This window comes from Herpailurus yagouaroundi, unplaced genomic scaffold (assembly GCF_014898765.1).
Source record: "Herpailurus yagouaroundi ecotype Mexico unplaced genomic scaffold, PumYag 140, whole genome shotgun sequence".
Taxonomy (NCBI): Eukaryota; Metazoa; Chordata; class Mammalia; order Carnivora; family Felidae; genus Herpailurus; species Herpailurus yagouaroundi.
In genome coordinates, this window is record NW_024412395.1 from 28,393,797 (window position 1) to 28,413,134 (window position 19,338).

General features: G+C 36.4%; 1 long non-coding RNA gene across 1 annotated transcript in view; it reads right to left on the reverse strand.

Moving 5' to 3' along the window:
* Positions 1–1,645: 1,645 nt before the first annotated feature.
* LOC121030528 (uncharacterized) overlaps positions 1,646–19,338 on the reverse strand; it is a 90,788-nt gene continuing 73,095 nt past the window's right edge. Inside the window, exon 3 of the long non-coding RNA XR_005790278.1 lies at positions 1,646–2,965. This is a non-coding gene — a long non-coding RNA (uncharacterized LOC121030528). The remainder of the gene's footprint in view (positions 2,966–19,338) is intronic.

The window sequence follows — 19,338 nt, forward strand, 5'->3', positions numbered from 1 at the left end:
AGCTCCCAGGAGAAGTGTTTAATAGCAGTTCAGAGGCTCTTTTTAAAAACTTACTATACAATACTATCTTAATTGTGAACTTTGACTCTGTTTTGATTCCCAAAGAAAAGGTGAGTCTCCAAGAATCAGGTAACTGGGTTCTGGATAACCATTTTAAAGGTTTTTTAGTGGCCTGTCAGTGACTACATCAAACTGTCATTTTGACCTTTTGATCTAGCTATGTAAGTTTTTGTAACTTTAGTTTTAATTCTAACTATTATAGACCTTTAGCTCCATGATTTTTAAAAGTTCACTAAAATCTGTCTGATCTCTAGGTAGCAATCTATAAAATGATTGGATTACACCAAATTATTATTCAAGTTCATAAAAGACTTCAAATTGAGTATGTGCTATAAATTTCAAAACAAGACTGTATAAAAAAAATTTCCTTGGTTTTCATTAATCTATTTTTTATTAGAAGAAAAATTACATTTTCTTAATATTATGCCCATTCTGGAATTTTAAAGCATGCACAGTAATCAATACATACTAGTTACTTGCCATGGACCAAGAACTGTGCTTTAGAGTATGTTAATAGTGTGGTACAGTTTCTACAATATTCTCCGGTGCGTATTAGGATAAATTAACCTACCCTTAAAGCACCTCGCAATGGTAGGAGACATCTCATGTGAAAGTACAATGATCATCTTGCCACAGGCTCTGTAAATCTTTAGGACATACGTAGAGTTGTATTCTTTATTAACTAGAGCTGTCACTGGAAGTTGCTAATTCTTTCCCTAGCTGTGTCTTAGATTTATAACAGTTGCAACAGTTATTCCCCAGTTCAAACAACGTCTCCAGGAAGTTTTTCTAATTTCCCCAGTTTTATTTTTATGTATGTTCTATAGTATCTACTGCCATGATATGTAGTAAGGAGAAACAAAGAATGAAACTAATGGTTTGAATGGCATTACTCAGTGTTCATTAAAAATGAATCCAATTCCATCCCAGGAAAATGACTGACTCAGACATCTTAATCTTTCAAAATAGTTGTATACCAGTTAAATTAACCTCTATTTTCCCCAAATACAAAGCAGGCTAAAGAGAATATGATCATTTTATGACACTGAAAATTCTCAATTGCCATTCAGAAGGACTTCAGATTTTAGAGAAAGATGGGTTGTCTTTGGGAGAGAAAAAGTTTTCATGTCTAAAATTTTAATTTTTATACTGATCCACAAGATTCCTCATATCATTCTACATCATTCCTCATACACATTTCCTAAATAATAAAAACTGTAACAATAGCACGGCAGCTGGGTGGTGCAGTCAGCTATGCAACTGACTTCAGCTCAGGTCATGGTCTCACAGTTCGTGAGGTTGAGCCCTGTATGGGGCTCTGTGCTGAGAGCTTGGAGCCTGCTTCAGATTTTGTCTCCTTCTCTCTCTGCCGATCCCCTGCTCACGCTCGCTCTCTCTCTCTCTCTCTCAAAAATAAACATTAAAAAAAAAATTAGCAATAGCTAATATGTATTGAATGCTTAATATTTTATAACATCATTTTGTAGATATTATGACAAATTCCATTCTGTCTTCAATTATTCAGTTCACTTGTTTCCATGTTGATGTCACCTTTACACACCAAACCAGTGTGTATGACAATGCAGTCAGCACAGTATTAGGCTGAGACTTCACTGAGGAATCCCTTTTATGGATTCCATGGAGTCCTCTATTTTGAAGGGAGTTGTGGCAGCCAGCAGCTATGGATTCATAAGTGTGTAGAGTAACATAATGCAGAAGGGAATAGAAATGTTGAAGCTTTGGCCCTTTGTGATGCTATCTACAGAAGAAACCTAAAATATATGCATAAAGATCATATTTGCTAGATTTGCTTTCTGTTTACATATTAATATCCTTTTTTGACCCCTGAGGAAATTATAGTTAGAAAATAGGAGATGACCCAAATAAAAAAAGTACCAAGGCATTGGCTCATTTTGTTAATAATTAAGATATTTAAGGATTTCACACAGACCTCTTGGATGTACCTCTAGTCTGCCTGTAAAAATTACTGCCGTTGATTTCATTCCCCTTGGTAGTCTGTCGTTGATGACGGTGCTAATCTAATGACTATGCTGTCACACCTTGTATACAAGGGCTGATCTGTGGGTGGGGGAGTAAACAAGAACCCTGACAAGGACCACTTTTTTAACCACTTTTAAGTCCATGTATTTCCATGAGCGGATAGAGGAAAGGGGTGGGATGTTGGTTGTGGAAAAGAGAAAACTCTAAATTCGTGATAATTTCGTGTTGGCATATGGATCATCAGAATCTGCCCATCTGTCTTCTCACAACCTGTCCCCACTTCCTCTTTGGAGTTTTTTAAATTAATCATTTTTTGTTTTTTGCACCTTGATTACTCTCTTCCCTTCCTCTCTCCCTTTCTTTCTTCTTCCTCCTCCTCTTTCTTCTCCATTAAGCTCCTTCCCTTCCCCTGCCTTTACTTATCTCCTATGGATAGTCATAATTTGTTCTTTGAACACTTTCTCCCCCGTCCACTAATTTATTTTTAGACTTTGCCTCTGCAGTAGATGAAATTCATTCTATTTAAGAGCACATCAGTCTTAAGCAGAGCATGTAGAACGGTGGCTCTACTCTGGAAAAGAACAAGAACAGAATTTCTTCCAGGGCAGGTAGGCAGATTAACTTGGTTGCTGAAAAATTAGTAGCTCAGGGCCTTCTTTTCTCTGAACAGAGTCTTGATTTCTCTCCAGAAATGCTTCCCCACCACATAATGGAAACAATGTGTTCAATTAGGAATTGATAAGTGAATATATTCCATAATTTATTTGTTATGAGTAAACAAAGGCTCTCTCCAGTGGAAACCTTGATTCCTCTCCTGTATGGATTTGGATTCTTGTGCCAGAGGCATTCATTCTTCGTCTTGAACACACTGGTGACCAAGATCAGTACTTCTATTTCTTGTGCACTGTTGGAAAAATAGACCACACATGTGAGAAACAAGTTACAGAACACTTTGCAAGGCAACATGTCAACAAGTTGAAATCAATTTGGCACAGTACAAATTGAATACAGAAATGCCCCTCACCTGCATTATTTACAACTACATAGCTCCATGAAGTCAGAAGTATAGTAAAGGTTACAATTATTACATTAGTTAGGGTTAATATTTATTGCAGGGAAGATAACTGAATTTGGTATCAGAAGTGCCATGTTCAAATCCTGCTTAGCTATGCAAACTTTGGTAATTTACTTAAATTTCAATTTGATAATTGGTGAAAGTAATAACAGCAATACTGATAAAGTAATGTCTTTATTTCTAATGTGGAATAAAGGAGATAATTTTAAAACGTTGATTTAAGAAATGATGAGTAAATGCACCTCATCTAAAGGTGATATTGAGCCTTTATTCTTTTCAACAGACTTGGTATTTAAATTTTAATCTTAATGGCCTTTTAAACAAAATAGTATTAATCAAATTTCACAAAGTTCTATCTATTTACTCAACTTTGTCATATGGGAAAGTTTACCTAAAATGTGGGTAAATGTTTGCTTTACTCTATAAAGTAAATAAATTACAGCCACCAGGAATTAATGTTTTTATTATAAAGAATCCTATGGTGAAGCTTTTTATAAAACAAGCCTACTGTTTTGTTTTTTAATTTCTATAGATCTTTTCTCCAAGCTATTGCAAAGCTAATACTGCAACACCTATAAACAGCTTCACAACAATTAAAAAAAAAAAAAAAAAGCAACTACCAATTTGCCACCACATAGGCTCTGGTGTTAAAGGAAATGGGTTAATTGTAAATAGTATTTACAAAATCGCCATGTATCAACTTTTCAAAATCTGTTCCACTGGCTTCAAACCTTTCTACCTAATATTCAGACCTATAGATAAAACTGGCATCATACAAGGAAAAAAAAAAAAAAAGTGTAGTTGGAATCCTTACTGAACATTGTGGGAGGAGACTGCAACTCTTCAGGTAATCAGGTTTAAATGTAGTTAAACAGATCATTGTACATTCAGCATGAAGGTGGCTCCCTTTAGATCCCAAACAGGGACAGTACTGCAATATAGTGGCAAATAGCAACTTGATCGAGATTTTTTCTTAAGCATCTCCACTTAAAATAGCACCATCCACTGCATGTACAATTCATGTGCCCAGTGTCTTTCTTGATATATTGCATATCAAGTATGTATAGTTTCAGCAGGAAACCATAATGGATTTTTTCCTAATGTTCATTTATTTATTTGAGACAGAGAGTGAGCAGGGGAAGGACAGAGAGAGAGGGAGAGAGAGAATCCCAAGCAGGTTCCTGTACCATCAGCACAGAGCCTGATGCAAGGCTCCATCCCACAAACAGTGACATCAGGACCTGAGCTGAAATCAAGAGTCATACGTTAAACCTACTGAGTCACCACGGTGCCCTGGAGTTTTGTTTTTTTTTGTTTTTTTTTTGTTTTTTTTTGTTTTTTTTTAAGATCAAGCAGTTAAAGTTGTGGTTAAAAGGAATGGTGGTGTATCAAGACCTTTATAATCGGATACCAATTTTGTATCCTGCACTGTGTAGAAAGCATTTTGTAGCATTTCTTCTTAGTAGTATGATTTCCTCAGAGATCTAGTTTGAAAGCCAGAAAAAGGGCTTATAATGGGGGATGTAGGGGAGATGTCATTTGTAACTAAGACACTCATGTTTATAACATGCGTACTTTTAGATGTTGCTAAGTGTTCCAGTCTAAAATGCAGAATAGATTCAAGTTCTTCTAGTAAGTTTTAGAAAAAAATGGCAATAGTCTCTTTAGAAGTTCAGTGAAATACATGGACAGCCAGAGAAAAGTCAGCCTGCTTAAAATTTGTTGTGCTAATTCTGAAAAGGGGGTTATGTCTGTATGATTAGTATTACCACGTTGAAAGTCGGGATGTCCATTACTGTTTGATGCAATTTTTTTAATGTTTTAATGCAATTTGCTTATGTAGGATAAAGTTTTTGGTGCAGTTCAATATTCTGAGAAGACTTATCTAGAACGTCTCACCTCCATTTTTGGTAACAAGTTAACAGACCAGGGTCATTTGCTTCCTGACTCGGACTCTGTCCAGATGGGCTTTTGCCATCATGCAGATTTGTTCCAAAGGGTCAGACACTGAGCACTCAGACTGATGGCGAGAACCAGGTGTTAAAAAAGGAGGCCATGTGTGTCGTTGAGCTCTTGAATGCAATGGCTATTTCTGTCAGCTGCTGTGATTGACTCTGCTACTTGTTTAAGTTGTTCTTTCCCAGAAGGCTCCTTGAGGATTACTTTGCGGTCCTTATTGACACCTTTAAACTTTCAATAGCCATTATATTTACACTTTTTTTTTATCCTGTCATAACATTTTCCATCAGAATTATATTGATTTCTTTTTGTGAAAAATAATCCTCATAGTGACTGAATTTTTTCTATTTCTGCCAGGAAAAAAAAAGCTATTAAAACGCTTACACATCTCTCTCAAAGTGATCCTGTGCATTTAAAATACTTTTGTAATAATAAATACCACACAGACATATGTATCCAGTAAAGGGTTTCCATTTTTATGACACTTGCTTCTCAAGAACAGACATATTCTTTAAAGGAAAAAAAAGAAAGTTGCCAGCTCTGAATTGATTGACATTTGTTTACTTAACTCTCTCCTTTTGAAATCCTGCACACCTATTTCAACCTTGAACAGTTTCCAACTGTGGTATACTGGAACATTTTTTCATTTATTAAGTTCAGTGTTGCCAACCCAAACAAAGTATAATCAGCGATGATCCGAGCAGACCAAGCTGTCTAGCACCATACAATGTATCTGCATACTAATTTCCAAATTCCCTCACATTTCCAGAGAACTAATGGGATCATTTTCATTCTGTTACAGCAACTCAACAGTTACTGAATCACCATCTGTGTTTTCGTTAACCTGAATCAGATATGAATTCTGTTATTGCAAGGTAGAGCAGCTTGTTTAATGATTCTTAATCTTTTCTTTAATTAAATCATGCAGCCAACCTGAAAAATCTATCTTAATGCAAATTAGGAGGTTTTTTGGCATTCGCTTACAGTAATGCACTAATAAGGTTAATTTATGAAGGTTCTCTTCCAGTCTGTACAGATGATATTTGTTCACTGCATATTTTTAGCATATTGTCCCTTTTTGTAATATTTTAAGTAATAAAAACAGAGTTATTTTTCACTTACACAAATGAGAGATACTGTAAGCAGCACTCTCTGTTAACCAAAACTAAGTACAAAAAACAAAGAATTCTAGGTAAGGGGAGAATTCATTTTGTTGAATTTCAAATGCCAGTTCTCTGGAAATAATGGTCTCTCTTCAACCATTTTCAGTTTCTTAGGAGAAGAGAGCTGAATAATTAGGTGAGGAGGTCCCCGGAACTTTTTAAAAAACCTTTTGGATGGGAGTTAGTAATATAAAAAGTAAAGAAAATAATTTTATCTAAACTTATCAAAATGCAATTCATTGACAGTTATGTAACTGATAATTTCAAACGACCTTGTCTAAATTCTTTTCAGTTAGGTATTTATATTTTCATAATGCTAGATTCAGGATAAACATATAATTTTGGAGCTGGAAAAGACTATAAAAAATAGTATGGGATAAAATGAAATAGCAACTTCTAAGAACAGTGGGATTAAAAGTTAATAAATGAAAGAATGATACTAACTTTATCATTCTAATTACCTATGAGGCTTTCCTTCATGACCTGGCTCTAATCATCTTATGTGGCAAATCATGTCATGTCATGATCAAGACTTATGGTTAGTTCCTGTATCTACTGAGCCTTCTAAATCTACATGGAACAAAAGTCATTTGCATGAGTTTGTCATGGTAACTATATGAATTTCAGGGCCATATATATGCAAAGTATGTTACATACATGGAAAACTGTAAATATAAACAAGGTAGTAGATCTACTGTCAGAAACTAAAATTTACTGGAGGGATTATTAGCTTTGCTCAAAAGGTTTTCTAATGTGATTTCAAGTGAAGTATCAGTATTTCAGGAAGCATTTGTATTTCCCTTGCATGCTTTGGCCAATTTGCATGATTTCTCTCTAGTTAGACTGCTGTTTGCAAAGAATGGACTAAACTTTTAATACGATTAACTTCTGTTTCACATTACACTTTGAAATGTTCCGTATAGGATAACTTTTTTTTTTTTTGTTTTGATCTCGTCATTTATTCCTATGACATTTAAGCACAATCTCTAAATGATCGTCTGATTAAATACATGTAATTTTTTTTAACGTCTATTTATTATTGAGAGACAGACACAGAGCCTGAGCAGGGGACGGGTAGAGAGAGGGGGAGACACAGAATCCAAAGCAGGCTCCAGGCTCTGAGCTGTCAGTACACAGCCCGAGGCAGGGCTCAAACTCCCAAACTGTGAGATCATGACCCGAGCCCAAGTCTGTCCCCCAACAACTGAGCCACCCAGGCACCCCTGATTATATACATTTTAATGTCACAACCTATTTCTTTAGAACATAACTAGGTATAAGCTATTTCCAAAATGAAATTTCCTTGTTTGTTACTTATGAGGAAAATTAAAGTTAACTTTTCTTTAAATGCATTTTGGGAGATTTCATTATGGAATTCTGTGGTATGAGTATGTCATCTATCGCCCAAAGCACTGAGAAATAGTATAAGTAAAAGATGAGTGCTGTGGCCTTAAAAAAAGTAATAAATTGCAGAATACATTGCTTTGGTTACGACTAGGCCCCTAAGCTTTACCTCCTTTATCTATAGTATAAATATATGCAAATCTTGACCCATGGTTTTATTTCTCCTAGACTTTGAAAAGATAAAAACAAGCTGATTAATGAGGTAACAAATGTATTATTGCCTTTAACTTCCAAAGTCCAGTATGGCTGTTGACTATATTTATTATACCTCCAGGTAAAATTCAGTCCACAGGGAACTGAGCCCAACAGAAAGCATCAGTCATTTGAAGAATAATTACATAGCTTAATTATAATTAGAATCAAAGCAAGACACTGGTATTCAACTGCCACCAGCAAGTGGAATAAAGTATTTCAAATACCTCAGGTCAGAGATTAGAAGATATACAGGCATTAAAGTAGAGATATTCTCTGGCATGAGTGAAACCCAATGACACAGAAATAGTTTTATGTAGCAAATTGGTAAGTTACATTGCCTTTTTGCTTCTTTGAGGCGGAATCTATAAAATACTGAATTATTACCTTAGAGCAAAGCTGCTATTTTAAGAATTTTAAACTAATATTGACTGCTGTCAGATCAGTTTCTAGATTTATTGACTTAAGAAGTAGATATAAACTGAGGTGAAGGCAAGGTCAGGTCAATATTTATCTTGTGAATCAATAGATTTTGATACTAACAAAAAATGAAGCTCAATAAATATGTGGTTAATAGGAAGAAGAAAAGTCGGATCAAAAAGTTTGTAATTTTGAAATTTCCCGAGCAAATTTGACTCGCCAGTTTCAAATATTATGGAGTATTATATGCCCTCGGGGTATGCAGGAGAAAAGAATTCTGACTAGTAGTACTGAGAACTTAAGCTGTATAACAGGCATGTGCAATGTTCCTGTCTCTGTAAGACAAATGTTTTTCAATCATATTGTTTTATTAGTTATTAAGTTATTTCCTCATTGTAGCTTTTATTTATCTGCCCCAGAAGAGAAAGAAACAAAGAAGAGGATGTTTAATGCTGAAGTGGGATTCTGTTCAATTTTTAACCTAATGTCACTTGAGATGTGGTTCCTGGAACGAACTAGAATTGCTTGGTTTGACTTGTATCTTAATTCATCTTTGTAGCTTCTGTGTGCTCCAAGCTACCTGACTGTCTTAGTCTGTTCAGGTTTCTGTACCAAAATATCACAGACTGGGTAGCTTCTGGAGAATAGAAACCTATTCTCACAGCTCTGGAGGCTGGAAGTCGGAGAGCAGGATACCAACATGAGTATGTGAAGGCCCTCTTCCAGGTTGTAACCTTCTCATGGTAGAAGCAGACAAGAAAGCCTTCTGTGGTCTCTTTGATAAGGATACTAATTTCATTCTGCTCTCATGTCCTAATCACCTCCCAAAGCTCTATTAATTAAGATGACATTGGGCATTAGGATTTTAACAGGAAGTTGAGGGGGACATAAAAATCCAGATCATAGCACTGGCATACTGTAACACCAAAATGTTTAATTAGTGAACAGATTTATTACTTTTCCATAATTTCGGACTGCAGATTGAGACACTTCAATCCCTCCAATCAGTTCCAGCCAATAGAAAGATGGTCCAATGTACTGAAGGCCATAAGAAAATTCTACACAACATAAGGTCTCTGGTCTCCAGGTTCTTCCCATCTAATGTGAGTTTACAGAGCATGACAGACCCCGAGGACTCTTTATGAAGGATCATGTAGCTAAATAAGAATTGTCATATTGTAAAATCTGCACATAAGACCCAGAGATATGAAGTGCAGTTACATCAGGGGAGACTTTTGGGGTCCTAAATAAAGTAAATTGGGAGTAGATCCATAGTCTAGTCTGTATCAACAACAAAACACAAGATAAAGATATTTGTTCATCTAGTCTATCATCAGAATACTTAATATTTTGGTTAGAAAATTATCACAGAAAAATATGTCAAAAGTCTAAGCTGAAATATAACCTTCAAAATTATAGAGGGTCACGTTTTCCCCAGCCCCTAGGAAATTTCTTTTTATACAAACCACCTTTTGTGTGTTATATGCCACGTCTAAGCTTTTACAGGGCAGAGAATAGGACGTCATCATTCTACACCTTCAGTGCCAAGTAAAGGAGTCTGCACATAGTAAGTCCTTACTCAACAAATGCGGGTTGAATAAAACTTGATAAAAAAAATTACTGTAATAGATCACTACTGTCCTCAACTGGAATTGGTTGTTAATGGATTCCCTGACAAAATGTTTCATTACCTAGATGTCTGTGAGAAAAGATAGTGCTGCATTTTTTGGAATAAAAATTAAATGCATTAGCCATCGTGTGTGTTCCCATAGTATTTTCCACATGACGCCACAGTGTGTCACAATTTAAAGAAATATGTCTACTTGGTGTACTAGATTATTGGACTGCGTTTTCTTTTTATTTATTTACTTGGCACCTATAGGGCCTAACACCTTACCTTCCTTCTAGTGGAGATTCAGTCTTTGTTGAAATATTATCCTTATATAGAAACTTGTGATAAATGAATTACTGTAATAAATTTTAGCAAATGAGGGAAAACTTTTAGGACTGCTTCTCTTTGCTGTGAAGACACTCACTTTGTGAAAAATAGGGGGAAAAATAGACTTTTTATTATGTCATCTTATTTTGTTTCTATTGACAGATTTATCAGGATCTTTTGCACAAAGTAGATTTAAAGTATATAAACAATTTTTTTCTAGGTTTACAGACTCAAAAACTCCACATTTTAGTGTGAATGCTAGTAACTTTAAAATGCAGGCTTATTTGGATAATTCAGACACAAACTAACAAGGTTTGAATGCATTTTTATAGAAAAAGAACACAGAAAACTGGACAGTGGCAAGAGTCACCAGGAAGAAGACAACCATTTCAAGGTACAGAAGTTTATTGCCAATCTGACAATCATTTCTAGTCCACAACCTCCAAGTGCTAATTGCAAACTTGGGGGCTGTGCTTCACCAAGAGGCAGAAATTACGCATTTCCCAAAGTGTGGTCTATGGGTAGGGTGAGCACATTGTCGGGCATCCAAACCTAAACACTTAAAGGGGGGGTGTGCTTAATAATGTCTATTTATTAGTATTAAGAGTAATGGTGGGACTATCAGGCCAGGAAAGATCATTACCCAGAGGGGACCACTCGTATTGGCATTATTATTTGGCGTCCTTATTTTACAGAGTGAATTCTGGGCTCTGGTCTCATTGAATTCGATAGAATCTAACACTGGGCTGGGACTCGATGTTTTTACAAGCACCTGAAATGGTAGCAATGCAAATTTATGTTGGGTAAGTTGGAGTTGCAGCAATAGGTCAAAAAGGGGCAAACTCACCATAAAGAGACAGTTTACACAACTTCACACTTGCCCAGGACAATTTCACTCCTTAGCACACCTGAACATGTTAGACTCCTGAGTCTGTAAGATTTGCAAGATTTAGTATATAGAATTTTATAGTGGGGCCCCGAACATATAAATCCCCTATTTTACAAATTTGGTCCATAAAATCAGGCTGAGTAAAGAGAACAAGACTTCGTACAAACTGCAGTCTTTTACCAGGCATCACAAACGTCTCCCGGTGACTTACCCAAGAACAAATATGGAAATTAAACAGGTGGGATTTAAATTTTTCTTTAATTTTATCTATTCTTGAGTGGGGGAGGGAGGAGAGAGAGAGAGAGAGAGAGAGAGAGAGAGAGAGAGAGTCCTAAGCAGGCTCCAGGCTGAGCTGTCAGCACAGAGCCCTATACAAGGCTCGAACTCATGAACCCTGAAATCACGACCTGAGCCTAAGTCGGATGCCTAAACGACTGAGCCACTCAGACATCCCTGAAACAGGTGGGATTTATATAAACTACTTTATTATCACCCCTACCCCCACAATCCTAGGAGCCCCAAAACAAATATAAATTTAACAAGAGACAAAGCTTTTTTTTATCCTCAATAAAAACTATAAAGATTCTTCAAAACTAGTGTTTTAAGATCACATTTTAACTTAAAATACTTTCCAGAAGATTCAAAGGAAATATATTATTCTCAGAAAAAATTTTCAGAGTCCCTGATTATTGCACCCATCATTTCACTATGGTGAATTCTGGCCTGTAAAAGGCAGAGTACAGCACTGACCGGAACCAAACAGAAATCATTTATATTCAACTTTTCCAAAACATGACTCTTATAGTGGATTTTCTAAAGAATGTTATCTGCCAAGAAATAAGCAATGGGAGGAATAACCAAGTGTAGAAAAAAAAAAAGTTTTTTTTTAAATTTATTATCAATTGTGATACATGCAGATTTCTATATTTAATATGAAAACATTATAATTATAACTTAAATGCTTAAATATTATTTGACCCGAAACACAAGAAAAAAATCAAACGTGGTTTCTCAAAGCTGAAAGAACGATTTCTCATCTAAAACAAAAAAGGCACCATTTGTTTGATATTTTGATGAATAATTAATTTTATCACAGCTAAGATGACAGCTAATATTAGAAAATTGAATTATTAATTTTCAAATGTGCAATAAAAAGCAGAATAAACATAAACTGAGATGTGTTTTACGTATGGGTTGTATTGCTTACATATTCTATTTAAGAAAAATATCAAAGGAAACAGAAGGAATTAAAAATCTTGTCAACACTTCTGATGAATTCTTTTACTCAGTACTTTCTGTGCCACTTTAAAATATAAAGCACAAATAACATTATCTGATAATAAATGTGATTATTGAATGCTAAAGATAGACATTATCCATATCTCACATCTTTGTGTACTAATTCCAGGCAGGACAGCTAAATTACAAAGCAATAATGAGAAATATCTATGGTCTTAACAAATTCACCTCTAATCTTTACTGGATTAGTTTCAGAGATGAAAAGTATTTCTTTAGAATAGGCTTGTTATTTTTTTAGTCATGATCTTTTTGTGACAGCTCTTCTTGTTACTTCATGGAATAAAACTCAAAGAGGTCTCAGTCTTCCTCAAATGCACAATGTTCAAGGTTCAGTCCAAAAACAGGGAAAGACTCTATACAGCTCTGTTGCACTGGGGGCCAATGCTGATGCCCTAATACCTCCTCATACACCTCCCCTGAACTCTTGAGCCTTCAAAGCCTTAACACTTGATTCCTAATTAAGAAGGTATTTCCATAGTGTTGGCGTCCTAAGCACTTAAGCAGTATAGAATAGGACCACTACTCAGAGCAAAAGGACAACTAGAGGACATGCAGAAGTGGCTGGAAGGCCAACAGACCGACGGACATTTTTAGGCTGTAAGTCCTTATTAGAAGAAAGCAGTTGTTTATCCCTGACCTCACAAGGATTTAATCCAGATAAAAGATGAGTTCATATCCATTAAAGCAAAATGGCTTTTGTTCTTCATTGTGCCATTTACTATTCAGGCACATGCGTCAGGGAGCGCAAAAAAGAAACTTTCACAATACTGAAGTAGGACCCCAAGTAGAAAGTGATTTGACTTATAGCTCATCTAATCTGGACAAGAATGACTCTAAACAGGAATGCTTCTGTGATGATATTCAAAACAATAATGTTTAATCACTATTTTTGTACTCTACCATACCATGTATGCCCCCACTGAGGGGTCTATGTATGCTACTAGATTTTTTTAAGTTTATTTATTCATTCTGAGAGACACAGAGACAGTGTGATCAGGGGAGAGGCACAGAGAGAGGGAGGGAGAGGGAGAATCCCAAGCAGGCTCTACACGGTCTGTGCAGAGCCAATGCAGAGCCCCATGTGATATAAAACACATGTTTTATATATTATATACATCAAGTGACACACTTATTAATAATCCAATTAACCTATGAGACAGAGAGAGAGAGAACAAGCAAGGGAGAGGCAGAGGCAGAGAGACAGAATCCTAAGAGAGAAAGAGGGAGAGGGCTAGATCTCATGACTGTGAGATCAGGACCTGAGCCAAAATCGAGTCCAACACTTAACTGACTAAGCCATCCAGGTGCCCCTATGCATCTTTCTTTAAAAGATTAAATAACTTGCCTAATATTGTATAACTGGAAAGAAGCTGAGGTAGAACTCAAATCCCTTTTCCTGATATTGCACCACAATCTATGTTAAACTATTAAAGTGTCTGAGAATTGGGGCACCTGGGTGGCTCAGTTGGTTAAGCATCCAACTTTGGCTCAGGTCATGATCTCACGGTTTGTGAGTTTGAGCCCCACGTTGGTCTCTGTGCTGACAGCTCAGAGCCTGCTTCAGATTCTGTGTCTCCCTCTCTCCCTGCCCTCCCTCCCTTGCTCATGCTCTGTTTCTCTCTCTCATATATGTAAAAAAAATTCACATATATTATTATAATAGCCTCAAAACTGGTTTTCCTGCCTTTGTTCTTGTTTCCTATGGCAGAAATTTCTAGACTTGTATGTCTATTTTCCTTGAAGGTGGACACCGAACCAAGAACTAAAATTCCAAGCCTACTAGTCCATTGGTGGAACTATGTGAATAATTATAGCCAATGGAAGGCAACTGGTTGGGTCACGTTTCTAAGTGGAGGTTGTTGAATATGCAGTAACTACTTCTCACATTCCTCTTCCTCAGAAACCATGGAGATCTGTTGTGGAAGGCCACTGCATCACAGGATGGAAGGAGTATGGATCCATATGTCACTAATTAAAAGAGCATGATCCAAGAGAGCTACTCATCCAGGGACATCAACATTGGAGTTTGTGTGAACAATAAATACAATTTTAATAAGCCTCTGATATTTTCAGATTGTCACTACCTTTATGCTAACGGACATATTTCCCTACAGCCTATTCTCCACCAAGCTGAGTGATGTTATTAAAACAAAGCTCAAATTACACCACTCTTTTGCTCATGTACTTTACTCCAGTCACACAGGCCTCCTGGCTATGCCTGGAATTCACCACTATTCCACTTCAAGCCTTTTTACTTTTTCTATGCCTACTTCCTTGTCTTGTCACCCTCTTAGCCTTTCCTTGACCAAATTATTTAAAATGAAATCTGAGTCTTACTTACATCTTATATTGCCTTTCCTGTTCGAATTTTCTCCAGAGGACTTACAACTATCACACAATATTTTATTTGTTTTGTGTTTTGGCTGTTTGAACTCCCACACCTTGAAACACATCGAGAACATTGTAGGAAACCAGTAAATATTTGTCAAATTAAAGAATGAATTGATTCAACAAATTCATTACAGTTTTAATCTACTCAAACATTCGACATTCACTGAGTTCAATACATGTCTCTGGGTTACAGAATACACACACACACACACACACACACCATCCTTCATCTCTCACTAACCTTTTAGGTATCAATTTAAATATTGCTTCCTAAAGCCAAAAGCTCAATTCTCCTTTTTTGATGCCTTCGTCCATTATCAATCATGCTCTGCTCATGTTATCATGCAAGTTTTTATATATAGCCTATCTGTATCTATTCCCAACTATATGTACTTTCCGTAAGAGCAGGAATCATGAGTATTATTCAACCTTGCATCTCTACCATTTGTCACAGTTATGGTTCATAAAGTAAACTTTGAGTTCAGATATAAAACACTATTGCTTTGAATTTAGCAATTTAGAGATTTCTGTTAATTATATGGATTACGGTTTCATGGTATGAAGAGTGATAGGAAGAAACTAGAAGATTGAGGAGTAATTTTTATAAAAGAATAGAAGCTATTCCCTTCAAGCTTATGTGGCCTGAGGCATGAATCAAGGGTGATTTTCTGGCACCAAATGTTTATGGTGAGGCAAGGAGGGTATGGGCTAAGGGCCTTGAAGGGAGAGAATATTCTCACTTTCTGTCTGAAGGCACAAAAGGACCCTAATTACATGTGTCTAAGCCTTTTAAAGACAATTTTGACCAATATCAAGCCCCTAGAAATAATTACCCTGGTACTTCTTACTTTGAAAACTTAGTTGGTTATCCACAGGTTTGTTCGTGTAGTCATTTAAATTATTTTTCAGCATATATTTATTCCCTCCTTATCCCTAACTTAGTTCTATGTTCTCATGGGGGACAGAATGTACTTTTCTACTCCTTGGCTTGTTTGGACAATTGGATATTAGATTATGAGATGGTGTGATGTTCAGAATATTCTTACATTGTCAGACTTGTGCTCTTACATTCCTGTATTATTGTATGAAAAGAACATGCCTCAAATACATATTACTGCTGGCCCAAGGAAGAGAGATGTGTGGGACAGATCTGAATCCAGCCCACATTCTGAAGTAAAGTCCAACTAAACCTAGCCTAGATTAGCCCAGATTTGGACACCTGCAGATTGTGACTGAGAAGTCTCTAAGTTTGGAGATGATTTTTATGTAATTATTGTGAAAAGAACTGATAGAGAACTGTCCTTTTTTTCTTCCTTTCTTTCCAAAAATTTTTAAGGAGGCCAGGCAAGAAGTTTTACTTCTACATCTCTGATGAAAGTACTAGATATTTCAGAGAAGGGCAGGGAAGATGGCAGAGGAGGAGGATCCTGAGCTTACCTTGTCCTATGGACACACCAAAACAACTACTTATGTTACAACTACCTCCGGAAACAAGCTGAATGCTGGAAGAATCGACCTTCTATAACTGGTTATAGAGTGAAGGCCACATCAGAAAGGGTAAGGGGAGCAGGGATGTGGTCAGGAACCAAACCCCTGGCCTGACTGACCACTAATGAGAGGAATTAGCACCGAGAAACGAGGGGATCAGATCACATACCAGGTATCTCTGGCCCTGGGGATACATGCTAAGAAGATGAGTCCCCATAACATCTGGCCTTGAAAGTTGGCAGGGCTTAACTCCAGGAGACCCAGAGTGCAATAAGAAACTGAGTCACAGTATGTTAAATAACTGTGCTGGAGGTACAGCACAGAAACAGCTTGAAAACAGTAGCTGGGATATATGTGAAGCTATACTGACCAATTTTAGGACACGTGCCAAAGCGGCAGGGATCTGCAGATTTCTCCAGGAACAAAAGTATTAGTGGTGCTATTTCGCTTGCCCTCCTGCAGCCTAGATAGCTGGATGCTTGTGGGAGCTAGTTCTAACACTCCCCATTTACCTTGATAGCACTATGTGAGCTGCCCTGATGTCCCCTCCAGATCTGTCCCACCCAAACTGCCTGCCTTGGCAGGTTACCCTCCAAAGTGGCTCCTGCCTCACCACACCATCAGGTAGCTCCAGATGGTATTGGTGTTCCTCCAAAATGATTCCTGTCCTGGGGGTCGGAAGATAACCCAACATACGAGCATGTCCACAGGCACCTAAGCTAGCTAAAAAGGGAGCAAGCCCTAACCTTTCATGTACCCACAGCTGTCAGAGCTGATAAACACAAACAACCAGGATGTGGGCCAGTCTTGTACACTAGCAAGCTCATGGTACCTGTATCTGGGCTTTAACAGTGTTAGGAGCAAACTCTTCCCAGTGTGTCCACAATAGGCAAAGCAGGTCACTGTAGCCAGCTGAGCTAAGTGCCAGCCCCAACCACCAATGTGCCCACAGCAATCATAGCTGAGCAACAAAGGGATACAAACAGCCCACAAAAGGGACACCCCTGGAGCTCCTAACTCTAGAGACTAGGGGGATTGAGTTACAGGACAGCACAGAATCTCTTCTACACAAAGCCACTATTTTCAAAACCAGGAGGATATAGTTGGCCTACCTAATATATAGAAACAAACACAGAGAGTTAGACAAAAATGAGGAGACAGAGGGATATGTCCCAAGTGAAGGAACAAGACAAAAATCACAGAAAAAAAAAAAGCCCTAAACAGCATGAAGAAAAGTAATAAAATTGGTAAAGAGTTCTGAATAATGGTCCTAAAGATATTCACTAAACTTGAGAAAAAAGGGGATGAAGTCAGTGAGAATTTCAACAAAATTATAAAAGAAATGTATAAAAAAATAAGAGCTGGAGAATTTAATAACTGAAATGAAAACTATACTAGAGGGAATCAAAAGCAAATTAGAGGATGCAGAAGAACAGATCAGTGATCTGGAACACAGGGTAATAGCAACCAAGCTGAACAGTAAATATAAAAAATAAAAATGAATGAAAATATGTTGAAGGAACTTAGAGACATCACCAAGTGTAATAGCCTTTGTGCTGTAGGGGAATCCAAGGAGAAGAGAAAAAAGAGGGCAAAAACTTATTGGAGGAAATAGAAGCTGGAAAATTCCCTAATCAGGGCAAGAAAATCCAGGAATCACAGACAGCCCCTAGAAGTTGAAGCCAAGAATTTTGACACCAAGACACATAATGGTTAAAATGTCAAAAGGTAATGATAGAGAATCTTAAAAGCAGCAAGAGAGAAGCAACAGATAACGCACAAGGGAAACCCCATAAGGACAGTCGCTGATTTTTCAGGAGAATATACAGACCAAAAGGGAATGGCATGAAATATTCAAAGTACTGAAAGAAAAAAAAAAAAAAAAAAAAAAAAAACAACCCACAACCAACAATACTAGAATACTATACCTGGCAAGGTTATCATTTGGAATTGGAGATATAAAGAGTTTTCCAGACAAACAAAAGTTAAAGAAGTTCATCACCACTAAGCCAACTTTAAAAGAAATGTTACAGATGATTTTTTAAATAGAAAGGCCATATCTAGAAGAAAATTATAAAAGGAAAAAATTCATAGGTAGAAGCAAACACAGAATAAGATTAAGTACTTATAAAGCCAGTAAAGAGGTTAAAACATAAAAGTAATAAAATTTAAGTATTATCTACAAAAATGATTCAAGGGATAAAGATGTAAAATATTTAAAAAATGTAAAAATATGTAAAATATAACATTGTATATATATATATATATATATATATATATATATATATAAAACATGGAGGGAGAAGAAAAGTTCAGTGCTTTATGTGTTCAAACTTAAGTGACCCTCAACATAACCATTATACCCAGAAGATGTTATATATGAATCCCATCATAACCACAAATCAAAAACCTGTAATAGATACACACCCATAAAAAATAATAGGAATCCAAGCATAACAATAAACAAAACCATCAAACCATAAGAAAAAAGAAAAACTAAATACAAAAACAACCAGATAACAATTCACAAAAATGGTAATAACTGCATACCTATCAATAATTACTTTAAATGTAACTGGTCTAAATACTCTAAAACTCAAACAGTGGCAGAATGGATTTAAAAAAAAAAGACTCATCTATAAGCTGCTTACAGGAGACTACTTCAGACCTAAAGACACATACAGACTGAAAGTGAAGGGATAGAGAAGGTTATTCCATGAAAACAGAAGAAAAAAAAAAGACAAAATAGACTTTAAAACAGACTGTAACAAGAAACAAAGAACGATGTTACATAATGATAAAAAGAGACAATCCAATAAGGGGATATAACAATTGTAAATATCTATGCACCCAATATAAGGGCAAATAAATACATATAGCAAATATTAACAGACATAAAGGGTGAAATTGACAGTAATACAACAATAGGTAACTAATACCCTACTTACATCAGTGGGTCATCCACACACAAAAAATCAATAAATAGTGCTATGAACAACACATTAAACCAGATGAACAGATACAGCCTGAAATTTCATCCAAAAGCAGAATATACATT